Here is an 18,289-nt window from a genome sequence, read left to right on the forward strand (position 1 = left end):
GCTTGACTTTCAGTCTTTAATACACTGAATGATTGTACTATACTTACAGTGCTCTGGAACAAAGTTTCAAAGATTCACAACCCTCTAACTGAAGAAATTTGTCATCTCCTTCCTAAATAATCTTAGGACCTAACGTCAGCTATAGCCCCCAATCATATCAGCTTTACACATCCCTTTTATTGAGGATCACTCTTTCACTGAAATATTAATCTGCTATGCAATTCAAATGTTATCTTTATAGAAACAGATAAAATGAGTAATAAACTTTTATCAAATTAGTTTCATAAAAACTTTGTAACTACATTCACTCTCAGTAATATTTATAACATCATTTTATTTTCCTGTTTATCTATACAGTGAAATAGCTGGAAACAAGTTCACTTGAATGAACTTTATTTAGAAAATCAAAATAGAATGGGTTAGGAAGAGTGTGGGTCTAACACCCCATTTCATTTGATCTAAATTCTGCAAATGTTGAATTCTGTTACAATATAGGTATTAGAGACAAGCATGACATTAAAATAGAAACAGCCTTCTGAATAAAGCAGCAGACCTCAAGAAAATCTTGCAAAAACTATGCAACTAAACACAGTTGGAACATCTGTACTGTGGGAAACCAGAATACCAGGATAAACCTTCCCCCTCCAGAGCTTTGTTTTGTCCAACAACACAGAAATCTATTACATGAATTTCACAACTTGTTCCAAGCTTAAGACTTGTACTTAGGCCAATAAAAAAAAATACACTATTGTTTAATTGAGGACAACAATGTAAAAACAGTTTTAAGTTTAGGTTAAACAGATTCAACTTTTATTCAATTTCAATTATAACTAAAATATTACAATTGGAAACTTGTAATACTCTTTGTGATTTCTAAGCCATTTTCTTACTTCAAAGATTACCTACATCAACCACAACTTATGGATGAAACACCTCGCTAGGCAACTTCTGAAAAAAAATATTTGATTGCCTTCCTTTCTGCAAGGAAGGAAATAAATATCACAGATCTAAGGCGGCAGGACAGTAGCATAGGAACTAAAAACTCAATATAAGATTAGCAATTTCTGATAGCAATAGCTTTAACACAAAATTGTTCATTGGAAGTTATACGGCAAGTGTTGTCAAAACTCCATTGTTATAAATTCCTTAGCAACAATAACCTTAATTCCTGAAACATTTAGGGTTATAGTCAACTGAACAGTTTAGTAAGATAAATGCCAAAGAGTTTTCTGCCAAAACCTACAAGTCTGGACAGAAGGAGTTCATTCTATGTGGACTTGTGCATCAAAAAAAACTTTGCATTTTTCTTACCTAAACAATTAAAATGGAAATTGATGTGATGAAGATGTTTCTTTTCCAAAATCCTTCTCACTTGATCACGACCTATAAAGAAACAGATATTATTTTATGGAATGAATCATTCAAAGTATATGCAAGATTAATAAAGTGGTCTGATGCTACACTGATGTACAGTATTATTTCAACTTGTGTATATATCACTGTGAATAATTAGGTTCCACACACACTATCTACTCAATGGTTTTTAGAAACCCAATCATCCCATTCCTTTCTACTGTATCTCCTCATCTACCCACAACAAACACAATGCAACACACAACTTTACTCATTTTAAAGGTGGAACAATCTGAACCACAGACTTCAATGGCACAGATATGCACTTATCATGAAAAATCTGCCAGCAGGTGGTTTTGTGATCAAATTGCAAAATGTTCTTTTCATTAACCTACAAAAACAATAAAAAATTACATCAAAATCAAATAAGCACAACTGGCATAAACATAGGACACCAAATGCACAGGTACTGAAATGAGGAAGCCATATTTAAAATTTGTTATTTCATGAGATTACATGAGTATGAGGCAAGGCATTGCCAGGAAGGCAATTACATGAGCATTGAAACAGCCTCTTCAAGCCTGCATTTATCCTCACAAAAATCATTCTTATCATTTACCCACCCAATTTCCTTGTGCCTCAGACTCCAATTCTTTCATCCATCTAACTTAATCTTGGATGCATAGTGTCAGAGGTGAAATTAAGCTGGTATATGTCAGTACGTGATACTGGTATGAAAGGGGCTGATGTAATCTACACAAATGGGTTAAATCAGTGATGTTAGTGATACCCTTGCTTAATATGGACATTTATTCCACCTCAAATAATTAACCCTGGAAGTTCCACAGCCTTGCAACTCTCCTGTTCTTTGTGCTAAAGCTCTCATATTTATTCCTGTATCTGAGGCCAGTCAATGATCAGAAATAATCTGTTCTATCATTTTGCCCTATAATTTCATCAGTCTCAATTGTTCAAGTATTTCTCATTACACATGTGGATAGTTTATAATGCATCAGAGGTTTTTTTTAAATAAATCAACTGCAACCCAGCCTGATCACCAATTTGCACACAAGCATCCTCAATTATGGTGAATGGATAGCAATCAGGAACAAGAAACATACACAATTTGCCACTTCCTAGCCTAGAGTAGATGAGGCCAATTCCCCCTGCCCCACATATTCACCGAGCTCAGAGGACCTAACAGACTGGAGAAGAGAACCTGGAATGTATGATTGATAAACTTGCTGAGCCAAAGAAAGTTATTGTTAAATGACATCTTTCACAGTCTCAGGTTATCCCCAAGTGTCTCACATACAAAGAGGAGCTTTTGTAATGCAGTCACTGTTACAATATAGGAAACAAGGCAGTTAATTTATACAGAGCAAGCTCCCAGTAACAACAATATGATCACGATTAGATATTCTGCTTTAGTCAATTGTAGGATGTTCCTTGAGAGATAAATATTGAAAGACCCCTTGCTCTTCTTTGTAATGCAATGAAATCATTTACAATAATGCAGAACAGTTCCTTCATTTAACAGTTCACATGAAAGACAGTATATCACTCCCCCAATATTGCTTTGCAGCATACCCTCAAGTATTGGTGTCAATTCTTCGAAATTCTCTCCATTGAAGTAAAACTGTCCACCGGTAAGCAAACAGAAAATACTTAGATTAGGTGTATACTCCTTGTGGAAATACAAGGACACCAAAGTTGATGCAACACATAATTCACCAAAACAGAAAATCTAATTTCAGAGATATTATTGTAGAAACTGAGGTCTTGTATACTATCACCATATACCCCCTCCCTAGAACTTTTTTCTTGAAAATAACACATCTCCAAATATTACCAAGGGCCTTTCCACTTGGCTATACACCACTATCTCCAGAGACTCCCAGGATTATTCACTTAATACTATCCTTTTCTTCATCTACGTGCTACCATCAACTAATGGCCATTTTGAACTGGCTATACAGGACTGGATTCCTCTTTACTATACATCCATCACAATGCCACACTGAGTACTTGCCCAAAATTGAGTCACAAACAGACTAAAACAAAAGATATTATGGGATTTGGGGGAAATGCAGATACATGGAATTAGGCTGTTAAACACTCATAATCTAAATTAGCAACAGAACAGACTTGGAGGACTAAATTGCCTATTCTTGGTTGTTTATTCCTAATACATTCCTAAAGCTTCTAATTACACATCAGAAAGACAAAACATACTGCTTTCACTGCACTTCAAGACCTCTGTTCCAATACACCATTTCGCAGCCCACTATACAGACAAAAACCAGTGCCTGCAAAACCATTGCTCTTTTCCCCAAATTTTTTAAACCACTTCCATTCTAACAAACTGGATTTATTTTAATTGAAAAGAAGTCTCTTTGCCACCACTTCTAACCTCTCCTACCTTGGCTTGGAATCTATTATCTTACTAAACAGCACAGCTTAGCAAGTCTCCTCTAGTTAGTTCAGGTTGTCAACTTTAGATCACAGAGAGACTAAATACCTATGCCAGGATCTTACTGGTAAATGCCACACATTGCAATAGAATCAAGTCCAGAACTTTCATGTATTCACTATCATATGCAAGATTTGTCAGTATGCTCCACCATTAACTTCATTTGTTGAAATCACCCACAATTTACATTTTGGAAGGAAAGATATTAACCACCTCAGATTTTGTGCTGCAGCCCACTAATTTCAAAGGGATTGTAGGGCAATGCCGATGAAGCAAAGGGAAGGGATTTTCTTTATTAATTCTGCTCAAAAAATGCCAAAAACTCCACAATTTTACTGCTGCAGTACCCTGATACATTAAACCCATAATAACGTGTAGATTTTTTGAATATTTAGCTTTGATTAATAGCCCATAGTTATATAAACAATGCTAGTTTCCAAACCTTGCCCCCACAAAAATATGTGGTTTCATGTTTAAGTTTAAAGATGCTTAATGAAATGAATGCACATGTTCAGCCTGGGTACAAGACCTTACATTGAAATCATTCTATTTTGGTCCATGGACATCTCTGGAATAATTGGCCTTTATTATCCATTTTCAGTTGGCAAAGGTGCCCAACTTTGACAATCCACTACTCAGATGACTCAAGTTTATGCAAACTTTCTAACACTTAAATAAGATCTAAATGAAAGAGATGGGTTGAATCTTTTGTAAACTGCTGGCATTTACCCCTGTAAATGCAAACAAGTTTGGGAATTAAATGCAAAACTTTGACAGATCCTGTTCAGCAAATCTCCCCATTAAGTCCAAAAGCAGAGCACTAATTTGCTGAGATCCCCCAGGAGACTCTGCCCAGTGTAGGATCTGTGAACTCATTTATTTCAATATACATTTTACAACTGTGAGGAAGAAAGGAAAAAAATGTTTCATTTTAAATTATGTGTTTTGTAGGAAAAAGTGATATTTAAAAATATTTAGTATTTTTAATTGTTGCTTATTTTAAACTTGTCACCTTTGATAAACAGTACAGCTAGGGACATAGCTTTGCCACCTATCAAAGGTTTACTCAGCAATTTTCTGGCAGGTCTTGCTTATGCCTACACAAATGATCTGACTGAACTGCGCAATCCCAAACCAAGTAGTGCAGGGCAATGGGAAATCTAAGCAACAAGTGCACTCTGCAAAATCCAGACCAACGTGCTATAAAGAATACCGGTGTGATCAGGGCTACTTTGGATGAGTATCCATATTTCCAGGCAGTCACATATCCCAGCTAGATGCATCGAAAGACACTCTGTTTTGGCTCCAGAGTTAGAAAGTAAGTTAATATAGAGATTGAAGTTGGATAGGTTTATGTATTTCAATATAAAGATAGCTAAAATTTCATTTTACTTCATCATACTAATATGTTGTTTTTTTATATAGGCACAAAATACATTAACCAGTTTCAACTTCGTATACGCCTGACGCAAATATGCATGTACAAAGTTGACACTATACGAATTTTACCAATAAATCCACTATTAATACAATAAATCATCTTGTAACTTTAGTTAAAATTAAAATCAAATCATATCTGTATCAATCTGTATTCACAACAATGTAATTTCATTCATGAAATTCATTCAAGTGCAATCAAGGATGTAATGAGAAAATAGTCCAATGAAGTGGCTACTTTTACAAGTTAGTTCTCAATTCAAGTACACTTGGAGACATAGCCCAAGCTCTAGGTACGGCTAATTTCACTGCAAACCTAATATCAGTAAAATTTTGTGAAGTCTTATTAAAACCCGATCGAACATTTTAACATTGACTGAAAAAATACCAATGGCTAAACAGATCACCATTAGAAATCATTGCCCCAATACAGACTCTCAAAAGAAAAGTGAGATAAAAAATTAATGTTATAATACAGAACACACAAAATTACAAAATTTAGAAAAGCACACTAAAATGCACATGATGAAAATAGATTACCTTATCATCATTTTAATAAAGCACTACTACATTTTCAAATCTGCAGTTGATCAACAATGGCAGGCATGGTAATGTAGCGGTTAGCGTAACGCTATTACAGCGCCAGCAACCCGGTTTCAATCCCAGCCGCTGTCTGTAAGGAGTTTGTACGTTCTCCCTGTGTCTGCGTGGGTTTCCTCTGGGTGCTCCAGTTTCCTTCCACATTCCAAAGGCGTACGGGTTAGGAAGTTGTGGGCATGCTATGCTGGCGCCGGAAGAATGGCGACACTTGTGGGCTGCCCCCAGAACACTCTACGCAAAAGATGCTTTTCACTGTGTGTTTCCAGGTACGTGTGACTAATAAAGATATCTTATCTTAAGCTCAGAAATATATGCAGTAGAGTATTTGAGCAAAACAAAAGTAAAATACATTTGAGAAACAGAATGGCTACACTCAAAGTCTGGCAGGAAATATGTCTCCCAAATCGGCAAAATTATGTTTCAAATTAGAGTTTGTGCTAAAATGTGTGCAAAAAATAAAATCAATAGTTAAACTGAAAGTTGTAAAATTGAAAACTCAGTATTACTCCAGCGAAAACTCATTTAAGCAGGATCTTCCTGGCCACTGATAAGACAACTAACATAGAAGGCTGAGCTCAAGACAGCATGTCAGTAGGACAAGGGGACTTCATACAACAGCTATCCTGTGAAAGATCCTTCATTAAGGAGAAGACTGACATACGAGTTAAAAAAAGTGTGGAATATTTCGGTGACCATGACTCATTAAACTTCATCATTCCAGAACATTTACAAGAGATAGAGGCAGTGAATTTTTCCAGATATATTTATCCTCAGATTTTTCAGTTGTAGAAATTCTTGATTTTGTTTTGGATACCGAGTGGAATCAGACTAGCTGTGGCATTGGCTCTGACAAGAGCTCCATTTAGCCATTTACATGGAACCCCTGCAATAAATGTCACCATACTGCCACTTCACTCCGTCACTGGACTTAACGTGGAGTCAGCAGACTGAACCTGTTGAGAATCCAACTCTCCAATCTTATGCAAAGTCAATCCCTGGCCTAAAAATCCCTCACTCTGAATAAAACAGTGCTTCGCAATTGAAAATAAATCAACTTGACCCAGAATAAAACAACATTGCTCACATTTCTGGGTACCTTAATGCCCATCAGGAAACTCGACCCCTGACATTTTGGTGGGCACCTTTTTAATCAGCATATAATTCCCCAAATGATCTCAAAAGCAGTTAATTTACACAAATTAAACTCCAGCATAAATTTTCAATCTCACTGGACTGAAAAACAGCAGTTTAGTCACCGAAACATTCAAGAGCTTGTGGGGTCTTGACAGGATGAATTTGGAGAAAAAATTTCCTCTTGAATCTAGGACTAAGTGTCGCTATTTGGTGTGGCCCATCTCACATCAAAGGTGAAACCGTGTTGTTTCCTTTCAGAGGGTCATGAGTCTTTGAATTTCTTTTCTCAAAAAGGAGTGGATGCAGTCTTCAAGTATTTTTAAGGCAAAGGCAGACAGGTTCTGTTTAACCAATGATGTGAAAGGTTACCAGGGTAGGCAGTAACGCAGAGCCAGCCATGATCTTATTGAATGGTGAAGCAAGTTTTAGAAGTCTGGTGGTCTATTCCCATGCAGGCTCCAAGGGAAGGCTTCATCTGATTTTCCTTCAGTCAACAGCAGCAGGCAGTGCAAGCATGGAAATCAAAAACAAAAAATGCAAATGCTCGAAATCTAAAATAAAAACAGAAAATGCTGGAAATAGACATTTTCCTACATTGCAGGCTTCCCTAAAGTATAGGATCCATGGACTGCAGCCAAGTAGTACTACTATTTCCAAAAGCCTACCTAGTGATCTCCTGCCAGGAACCTCTGTCTTTAGTCTTGGTTTCCTTGCACAAAGAATGTTTCTCCAGTAGATAGAGTTCTTCACCAACCTGTCTGTAGCCCATTCTCACATCTCCTTCCCACTATTTCGGCATTCATTTTGTTTTAGCAGCAGGACTCCGCAATAGTGCTCTTCGTATTGGAGTATGTCTTTATAAAAGTTGGCTGCTGGAGTCACAGCTGCTAGGCTAAATGCCGGCAGCTGCGAGATCTTGCAATAATTCATGCCAAAATTGACACCATCTGGTATTACAGACGATAATTCTGTTTGTGGAACTTTCAAAGTCAGAATTAAAACAAAGTTGTTGAAATGCTAATAAAATCTAGTAAAGCAATTTCTAGTCCCCCATTCATTTGAATGGAGGTTCTCAGCCTGTGGAATGAGGAAAGTGAAAAATTTAATTTAAAAAGTAACTTTTTTTTCTGGTTCAATGATTTTGATGACTAGCAAGTGATTCTGTGTCTGTTCAATTAAATTTCTAAGAATGTTTAAATAATTTTTACTTTCTTGAAACAGTTTTAGTAGCCTTTAAAGGAGTGTGAATGTCACAGGCATTTAAAAACTTAAAATCCTTGACAACCTTGCCTTCTATCAAGGACTGTAAGAGAAATTTCAGGGTCGAGTTCTCAGGATTACACTTCCTTAGGCCTGCTTGCCATTTAAGCCTCACTGCAACTTGCCAGATGCCACAAATATATAGCGATCAACAAGGATACACTAAACATTAGTACCAAATTAGCATGGCCGTGGACAGGAGCCTGGATCCAGTAATATCCAATCCATTAAGGAGATCCTCGAAATACCTTGGAACGCTTTTTTTTTAAATCTTGACTATTTTAAATGTAGTTTTTATTTGTAGTTATATGGTACTTTGCCTTCATCTGTTGTTACTTCCCCAGCAGGTGTAAAAAGTGTAATTTTACAAGTACATTGTCTTATTCTTTCTCTATTTGCAACTACCAAGGGCAAGGAACAGAAGTGTTAAGAGAGTCAGGAGTCATTTCTCTATAACACTGTCAGAAATCAGAATGCAAGAATCAACAGATAGATTTAGTTAGACTAAAGGTGGAATAGATAATAAGCTCTGAAGGGGCTCGCCAACTTGATGCACCGAAAAGCTATCATTGTCCAAAAAGGGTAAGATCAAATTCAATCACAATGCCCTTACTAATCATTCACCCCACAAACACATTAACCGTTGCTGTAAAATCGTTGCCTATTCAAAGTGTATACTCCCAATTGGTCTCACCAACTTGCAGTACACAGACATTGACTACCACTAAAATTTAACAAGCAATCCAGAAAATATTGAATTACTGTGGTAATAATGGTAAAACTACTGGCATTCGCCATCAGAACTTTGCAAAATTGACAATGAGTCAGGATTTCTGCACAAGCAAAGTTTAATAATGAAATCGCAAATTTTTTTGCGGTGATTTAGAGCACTTCTAGTCTGCACTGTTTGAAGCCTTCACGGAAATCAAGGGGAATAATGTCAACTGACTTGAATTTTCAGGTGAATGGGAAAGCCATACTGAAAGACAACATATAATTATGTGCTTAGTTTGAATTTTTGATGGCTACTAATCTATAATTACTCCAAAATATCGGGTGCTTATTTTTATCTATATACGTGTGTAATGTATTTCCTTGCATAAATATTTCAAAGCATAAAACTTTGATTTTTAAATATATTTATGCTTTTTTAACTTCTACTTTGAACATATTAAACCTTAAATTTATATTTCAATACTTAATACTTTGTATAATGTTTAAAATGTCAATAAAATCCACATTTTCAGGTACCTAATTTGCAATCTGTGCAAATTCTGTGCTATTCTGCCAGCTTTTTACAATCATTTGCCGAGTACCAAGGATTCTTTTCAAACAGATGTGTGATAGCAGCAAACATCAGAAGGGGAAGCATTTGCCACAAAGATCACTAGAACTTAATGAACTTTGCTGCTGATTGCAAATTCTGGACTACTGATCTGTCTTTCTAACTATTATTCAAATTGCTGGGTAAACCCATCTAAAACCAATTGCATTTAGTAACTGTTAGATGCTCCATTTTTCATTTTAAAAAGTGGAAATTGCTCAGCGCATTAACAACCAATTAATATTTGGATCAACTTGTCAGAGTTCTTCCATGGTGTTCTGGCAAGAAAGGATTAATTCATTCACTCTGTACCTTGTAATGGTTAGGCAAACTCAAATTCAACTAAAATTGGGTGATATAGAACACCAGGTGAGCTAACTTTGGTATTGTTCAGTCCCTGACTTGAGTAAAGCAAAGAAAGGACTGTTCCTTAATGAGGAGTCAAACCAAGAGGTTCAAGATCTGTGTTTTCCTAGCATACCGATCCCTAAACAAAAGTATTTTTACAGTATTTTTCCTATAGTAATATAATCCTAATGGTTCTAGTTTTCAGAAAGGGTATGTTATAAGTTTAAATTTTATTTGGAAGTCATTCATGCTACAGTCCTAAGATGGCAAAGATAAAATTAACAGTTTAGCAAATCTGCGTACAAACAATAATAGACAACTGGGGAGTAATTTCAAAGCCATTAAAAAGATATATCTGGATGATAAAAAGCTGAGAGTGAAGCTATGAGTTTTAGAGAAATTTAACTTTGCCTAAAATTGGGTATTGATCAAAGTATAACCCAAAGGATCTTGATTTTATCTGTAAACTCCATGGGTGGTTCCATTCGATTTTAAGTCTCGTACCATACTGCCCCTTCAGTAATTGCTAGTGGAGTTTGCGTCTTTTATACAAGATATTCACAGCAAAGAATGTCATTAATGGGAAAATAACAAGCAACAATTCCCAACTGCTTAGCATGAATTAGTTGGCCAGTAATATATTTTGTTTTATGATAGTTTTATGTATTTATGTTTTAGCAATTTTATCATCCTTAGCATATTTTAAAATAAGCTTCCAATAACCAAAGAAATGATCTCCCAAGATTTCCATTTTAGAAAAGCAAGAGAGTGCCAATCATACTGATTAAATCAGCAGGAAGTTTCACCCTTGCAAAATGAAGAAATCAGTCATCAGTTAAATTTCAAAATCGAAATCTTCAGAACAAAACTCTTATTACTGAAAATTAATAAATATTTTATTAATTCTGTTTAGGACAAAATTTTGAGGATATCTGATTTGGCATAATTTTCCTGTTGAATCAAATAGTAACAATCATCTAAGTATTAAATACAAAAGAATTTCAATTTTACATATTTTCCTCAATTTCCCCTAAGGATCCCAAATACTGTATTTTAAACACAACACCGAAATGCCAGTACATCTCTAGAACAGCTCCCTGAGGCAGAACTGCACAAAGTTGTGACAAAAATAAATTAGTAATGCAAACACAAACTGTTTTAGCCAAATGCCCTTATTTGAGATAGGAGGCAGTAAGGATTGATGCTCCTGTATACTTTTGGCTGAAGCCATAATTGCTATGGCCAACAAGCACTGCTACTTGTACTTCTACAGGAAATAAGAACTATAGTTATGAAATAGCTAAGTTAGAAGTCAATTACAGGCAGATCTTGCATATACCTTTTGTGTAATCATGATTAAAAACTCAGTATTACTATGAGCAATTTAGTATTGCAGAAAAATTTTAGTAAAGATTTCCAATTTATTGAAAAAAAATCCCCCTTCTATGTTTCCATGTTTTAATCATGAAAGAACCAATCACAATTATAACCTTAGGAATAAATTGGTGACATGGGTTGTATTCTGACCATTTTTTTCAGATGGGGATAAAGGGCCACAACTTCAGAATGAACTAAGATTTTAAAAAATTAAAACAATTATACTGTTTAAGTACTCTCAACATCCAAAAATAGAAAGGAAAAGAGATGTTGCTCATCAGGCCTTAGCAATCCTTTAAGTTCCCTCCATTAAGTTTAAAGTTAAGTTATGGGCTATTAGCAGAGGCCTAGGTTTTCCTTATCTCCAAAATAATCGTACTGAACACATATATACTGTAAATGGTTCCCCTAACCTTAAAGTCCACAGTACTTTTTGGCCAGTAAGGGGAGCCAGAGTGTTCAACTGTCCCTGCAGGCATCAATATAGCTTTCATTATTAACTGATCTACAATGATATATCACAGTTATCATAAAATTTCAGCAGCATGAAATAAATACACCTGCAGGTTGTGGCTTTTAAATAAATTGAGATTTTCAAACAACATGTGGTTCATTTACTTATGGAATCCATCAAACAAAATAAACTGGGCAGATTATACAGCAACTGTTGCCTCAAATATTACAGAACCAAGTACAGCAAAATAGACCCCCTTCTTACACACTCCACACTGAAAAACCTGATGGTTAATACATTTTATGAAATCATAGTACCAATTGAAATTGACAAATTAAAGTATAATTACCATGTACAAAAGTCAACATACACTCCTCACATTTTTCTGTCTCTTAAAATTATTGGGCAATAACTACAGATTGTACACAGGCTTCCACAACTAAATTTCTGATGCATGCCTCCATTGCTTAAAGATCAGCATCAGAACTATTAACTCGTCGCCCTTAAAAATAAGTTTGCATAATTTTAATCCAGTTGCTTGTGGGTTCAATCCCAAAGCACAAACGTTATACTTCAGCTGTGAATTGGTAACCTTAATTTAAAAGAGAGAAAGATACTTGGTGTAAAAGGAAGAAATTTTAACTCTTCCATTTAGTGGGTGCTTCACAGCAAATATTGAATTCATGAGCTAAACTGAGGATGACACTTTATAATGCTGACAGCAAATGAGGAGAAAGTAAAAGCCTAAAAAGAATTCTAGAATACATGCAAGTTATTTTATACAGACTAACTCGAATATGACATATCGCTGAGGTCTCCCAGAAAAAAGCATTGCCTAGATATGCAATTGCATCACTCATTCACCCCTCTGGGTAATAGAATTGAAAATTGAATTTTCTTCCCCCCCCCCCCCCCCCCCCCCCAAGCCACATGAAATATAGTTATGACCATTTCATAGAACATAGAACAATTACAGCACAATTCAGGCCCTTTGGCCCACAAAGCTGTGCCGAACATGTCCCTACCCTAGAAATTACTAGACTTACCCACAGCCCTCTATTTTACTCAGCTCCATATACCTATCTAACAGTCTCTTGAAAGACCCTATCGTATCAGCCTCCACCACCGTTTCCAGCAGCCCATTCCACGCACTCACCACTCTCTGAGTAAAAAAACTTACCCCTGACATCTCCTCTATATCTACTCCCCAGCACCTTAAACCTATGTCTTCTTGTGGCCACCAATTCAGGCCTGGGGAAAAGCCTCTGACTATCTACCCGATCAATACCTCTTATACACCTCAATCAGGTCGCCCCTCATCCTCCGTCTCTCCAAGAAGAAAAGGCCGAGTTCCCTCAACCTGCTTTCATAAGGCATGTTCCGCATTCCAGGCAGCATCCTTGTAAATCTCCTCTGCACCCTCTCTATGGCTTCCACATCCTTCCTGTAGCGAGGCGACCAGAACTGAGCACAATACTCCAAGTGGGGTCTGACCAGGGACCTACATAGCTGCAACAATACCTCATGGCTCCTAAATTCAATTCCCCGATTGATGAAGGACAATACACCACATGCCTTCTTAACCACAGAGTCAACCTGCAACGCCACTTTGAGCGTCCTATGGACTCGGACCCCAAGATCCCTCTGATCCTCCACACTGCCAAGAGTCCTACCATTAAGACTATATTCTGCCAACATATTTGACCTACCAAAATGAACCACTTCACACTTATCTGGGTTGAACTGCATCTGCCACTTCTCAGCCCAACTTTGCATCCTATCTATATCCCTCTGTAACTTCTGACAGCCCTCCAAACTATCCACAACACCCCCAACCTTCGTGTCATCCGCAAACTTACTAATCCACCCCTCCACTTCCTCATCCAGGTCATTTATAAAAATCACAAATAGTAAGGGTCCCAGTACAGATCCCTGAGGTACACCACTGGTCACCGACCTCCACGCAGAATACGACCCTTCAACAACCACTCTTTGCCTTCTGTGGGCCAGCCAGTTCTGGATCCACACTGCAATGTCCCTTGAATCCCATGTCTCCTCACCTTCTCCATAAGCCTCGCATGGGGTACCTTATCAAATGCCTTGCTGAAATCCATATACACTACATCTACTGCTCTCCCTTCATCGATGCGCTTAGTCACATCCTCAAAAAATTCAATCAGGCTCGTAAGGCAGGATCTGCCCTTAATAAAGCCATGCTGACTATTCCTAATCATATTATATCTCTCCAAATGTTCATAAATCCTGCCTCTCAGGATCTTCTCCATCAGCTTACCAACCACTGAGGTAAGACTCACCAGTCTATAATTTCCTGGGCTATCCCTACTCCCCTTCTTGAATAAGGGAACAACGTCCACAACCCTCCAATCTTCCGGAACCTCTCCCATCTCCATGGACCAAATCATTTCACGTCAATCTGGAAATTTGACCAGGCATTTTTGGGGTACACAGGACAATATTATTCACCATACAGTGGTCCTCTTGGAGCACTGTAGGGGATCATTGACCGCATCGTTCTGGGAGCAATCATCGTTGGGCACTCTGGGGATAACATGGTCTTTCCAGCGCAGTGTTGAATTAGGGCACTTGCCAGATAATAGAATTACCAACTTCATACTTTGCCTAACACTACACCATCATGCTGACCCCCAACCTCACTCCCAACCCTCCTCCACCAACTGTCTCCAGTGACTCCAAAATCCCTCCCACGAGAACAGCCAGTTCTGATGTCCTTTGTGTTTCTGATCTGATAATTCCCTAATTTCGTCCTACATTCCCTGAACTGCCGATCCCCAATCAGTCCCCCCACTGCCCTACCTCGTACCTTCCTGAAAGGCTTTGATCCCTCTATCCATGGCCAAAATGAGCCAATCAAGCCTGTGGCTTTCGACCATCCAGAACCCGGCCTCTGCAGTGAGAACAGGAGGCACATTTTCAATGCTAAAATTGTGCAACTGAAGTTTTCAGCAGAGAGTCAATAGCAGAAATGGGTCATGGGCACCTGGCTGCTACACTCATCCGGCACAGCCATTAAGATGCACCAGAATTTCTAGTCAAGTATCTTTGTAGTGTTTAGGATATTAGGAATCATGGTAAGTTCTAATGCTGAAATGGAGAGCTGTGGTTTGACAATCAAAGTAGTATATAACAGCATTCCTGCAATTACAAGTCAGTTTCACCAGTCTGTTTGGGAAAGAGTGGGAGACTATAAGACAGTACAGATAGGAATGCAGAAAGGGGAAGAGAAAGAGAAACCATAACTTTCAGAGATTGAGACAAAGACTTACAAAAAGAGGGAAGCAACGTCAGAATGAGAGGGAGAGATAAAGAAAAGTGATTGACAGCTAGACAGAGGTCAACAGAAAATGAAATGAGAAGAAAGAATGATTAGGAAAAGTACATTAGAAAAATTTCTATGTGAAGCCCAAACAGTGATCAATAATTTCAGCCACAGAGGTGGAACACAGTACACCAAAGAGCACAGCACAGGAACAGACTCTTCAGCCCACCACGTCTGCCTGCATGGGGTCTATACCCCTCCAATCTCTGCCTCTTCATGCATCTGCCTAAAAGCCTCTTAAACATTGCCATCGTATCTGCTTCTACCAACTTTCTGGCACGTGTCACAGACACCTACCACTCTGTAAAATCTCCTTTAAACTTTCCCCCTCTCACCTCAAACCTATTCTCTCTAGCATTTGATATTTCCAACCTTTGAGAAAGACTATCAGGATATCCTATCCATGCCTCTCATAATTTTATATACTTCTATCTGGTCACCCCTAAGCCTCGGACGCTCCAGAGAAAACAATCCAAATTTGTCCAACCTCTCCTTAAAGCTATGACACTCCAGTCCAGGCAACATCCTGGCGAATCTCCGCACACTCTCCAAAGCCTCCATATACCTGTGGTGACAAGAACTGCACAATACGCCAAATGTGGTTTAACCCAAGTCTTATACTGCTGCAACATGAAAGGTGCATAGAAAAATCAGTCATAAAGCAAAAAAAACTGCAGATTCTGAAATAAAGACAGAAAGTTCTTGAAATACTCAGGTCAGGAAGTTTCCGAGGAGAGAGAGATGCACAGTTAAAATTTCAGGTCGATGAATTTTCACCATATCTAGGAAGTGTTTTTAAAAGAGCGTGTTTGGAAAATAGGATCAGAGAACAATGCAAATGCTATACAGAAAGTAAACTCTCCATCTTCTAGTTATCCTAAGCCATAACGTAATTTAAACAGTTGTAATAATATTTAAAAAGAACAGAAACTGCTGAAAATTCTCAGATCAGGGAACATCTGCACAAGAGAAACACAGTTAACATTCAAAGGTCAATTTTTCAGATCGGTGACCGACCTTCCATGACTTTATTCCAATAATTTGAAACTCTAATATTTGTTTCTTCTTTCCACATATTCTGCACGGTCTGTTAAGTATTTCTGAAAGTCCTTTTTATTTCGATTTCTAGCACTAGTAACAATGAGGACCTTTTGCAACAGCAACAACCAACTTCAGTGATAAATGAGAAATATTTAATGTCTAGAAGATTTCAGTGACAGAGTTCCATCACTTGTGGTATGAAAGAAAGTGTTGCATTCAGTCCAAGTCATAAAATCCAATCTTAATCCATTTAAAAACAAGAATCAAGAGCACGGGTCAGCTACTTGGCCCTTTGAATCTGTTCTGCCATTATTTATGATCTTGGCTGATCATCTCCCGCAATTCTACCTTCTTACAGAAAAACGCTATAAATTTCAATGAGTAAAAAACCATAGTCTTCTGCCAATAATAGAGTCAATAAAGCATACAATAGTCACAGGTTCATTTTTCTGTTTATCGCTGTCTACAGAAAAAATCCTTCAATATTTCTAATCTGATTTTTCAAAAATTCTTTTGCAATACAAATAAAGTCCATTTTTTTTACCTCTACGCATTTATTTTCAAATGCCAGATCAAACCCTGCATTGTTTATTCATTTTCTTGAGATTCAGGCATCACTGGCAAGGCCACCATTTACAGGTCATCCCTCATAGCCTCTGAGAAAGTGGTGGCAATAAGCCAGCTTGAAATGCTGCAGTCCTTCTGGTGAAGGTATTCCCATGCTGTTGTGAAGGGAATTCAAGGGTTTAAACCCAGGGACAATGAATGAATGGCGATATATTTTTAAGTCAAGATGGTACGTGACTTGGAGGAAAATCCGTGGATGGTGATGTTCATATGCATTTGCTACCATTCTTCACTCAGTGGTAAAGGTCACCGGTTTGAGAGGTGATGCCAAAAGTTGACATAAGTAATTACAGTGCATTTTAAAGATTGTACCCACTGCAACCAGCAGTGAAGAGAATGAATGTTTAAGGTCCATTGATGGGGTGGTTTGTCCTGGATAGTGGTGGTCTTCTTGTAGTCTGATACCGTTATTGAGGATGATATTTAATTGGCCAAAATAGAAATACGTTGAAGTGATTGTCAAAGAAACATCAGTGAAACCTGGATTTGATAACTGGACAACCATATATGTTCCCATCTTTGAGAAAAGTAAAACAGATGTTTCTTCCCAAGGAGAGAATGCAGCCAAAGGTCATGCCACCAAAATATGGAACTTGCTTTCATCAAGCAATAGAAGTGGTACCCATGACCACATCTTGAAAAATACTTGGAATACAAACAGGAGTTAATTCTTTAGTGTTGGAGTGTTAAAAACAATAAAATATTCCACTTCATTTATTACCATTATATTGCCCAAAATTCTACCCTTACAAAATTACCAAATCAAAATCTGTCTGGAGCCCACCTCCATAAACTGAAGGTACAGACAAAAGTACGATCAGGGATGAGCAATAAATTCTGGCCTTGCCAGTGATGCCCACATCATATGAATAAATGAATAAAAATCATGGTTTTGCATATCTCTCACTGCCAATACAATCAAGACACACCCTGGTTCATTGAATATAGATAGGCATTAAATAAGATGACAACATGATGAAGCTACAACACTGAACTACATGTTTGCTAGTCAGCAGAAGAACCAAGAGATCCCACGATAAAGGAATTGGATCATGGCTCTGATTTCTGCCACATCCAGTTGTAAGCAGTGGAAACCAAATAACCCCAATGGAAGTCCCCAATCTCAACAAGGACCAAGCTAAGCATGCAAGTGCAAAAGGTATTAGGAACCATCTTCAAGAAGCGTCCAACACATGAATCATTCGGCCTCTCCATGAAGTCCCCAGCATCACAAATGAGACTTCAGATAACTTAATCCACTATGTGTGATATCAAGAAACAGCTGAAATACTTGATACAGCAGGACTCCTTACATTAATGTGGTGCCTTAGACACAGCAAAATATTTCCAGGCACTTGACAAGCAACATTATCAAACAAAATTTGACATCAAACCACTCCAAGCAATATTAGCACAGATGACCAAAAGCCTCAAGGAGAGATGGAAGGAATGAAAAGGATTAAAATGGGAATTAGGGCCTTGGCTACCAATGGTGAAGTGACT

The 18,289-nt window shown here is 37.6% G+C and overlaps 1 protein-coding gene across 3 annotated transcripts in view; it reads right to left on the minus strand.

The window, feature by feature from the left end:
* The window catches only part of LOC127569346 (HMG box transcription factor BBX), a 121,974-nt gene that overhangs the window by 92,745 nt on the left and 10,940 nt on the right, over window positions 1–18,289 (minus strand). Inside the window, exon 2 of one of the 3 annotated variants that reach the window (XM_052013902.1) lies at window positions 1,312–1,383. The exons of the other annotated variants lie outside the window; for them this stretch is intronic. The gene's annotated coding sequence lies outside the window, so the exon portion shown is untranslated. The remainder of the gene's footprint in view (window positions 1–1,311; window positions 1,384–18,289) is intronic. 3 annotated transcript variants of the gene reach the window in all.

This window comes from Pristis pectinata, chromosome 4, assembly GCF_009764475.1.
Source record: "Pristis pectinata isolate sPriPec2 chromosome 4, sPriPec2.1.pri, whole genome shotgun sequence".
NCBI lineage: Eukaryota > Metazoa > Chordata > Chondrichthyes > Rhinopristiformes > Pristidae > Pristis > Pristis pectinata.